This window comes from Acanthamoeba castellanii (assembly GCF_000313135.1).
Source record: "Acanthamoeba castellanii str. Neff unplaced genomic scaffold scf7180000084712, whole genome shotgun sequence".
Lineage (NCBI taxonomy): Eukaryota > Discosea > Longamoebia > Acanthamoebidae > Acanthamoeba > Acanthamoeba castellanii.
The window spans coordinates 78,005-78,504 of record NW_004457363.1 but is presented as its reverse complement, the minus strand read 5'-3'; the positions used below and the strand labels follow the sequence as shown (position 1 = coordinate 78,504).

The following is a 500-nucleotide window of genomic DNA, read 5'->3' as shown; positions in this document are numbered from 1 at the left end:
CTCAAGTACGACCCACTCCTCCGCATCGTCGATCTCTTGGTCTTGTTCTTCTTCTTCTTCACGTTGATTCTTGACCCGTTCGTACCAGTTAGGATCGCTGCATGAATGATGATGATGAACAACCAGATTAGAGGCGGCCAATCAAACAAACAAATCGGGAGAAGTATTAAGGACGTACATAGGAGGGAGGTCGGCCACGTCGATGAACTGGCCCATCAGCATTGGGTTGAGTTGAAATTCGTCGTTGTCATCGTGCGCCTCCTCCTAATTGTTGTGTAGTTTTATGAGATTAATCAAAACACAATCAGCAAACAATTGCGACGTGGCCAGAAGCGTACCGTCATGACTTCAGATTGTTGGCATTCCTCGCTCACGCACATCGCCGTGCTGAGGCAGGCGATCTCGCCTTTGGCCTCCTTGAGCAGGCTGGCGAGCGGGCGCGTCTCCTTGGTGGGGATCTCTTCTTGGGAGGCGAGCGGGTGCGTCTCCGTCGGCGGTGA

At 52.4% G+C, this 500-nt stretch overlaps 1 pseudogene; it reads right to left on the bottom strand.

Moving 5' to 3' along the window:
- Positions 1–500, bottom strand: part of ACA1_380640 — an 8,989-nt pseudogene that overhangs the window by 298 nt on the left and 8,191 nt on the right.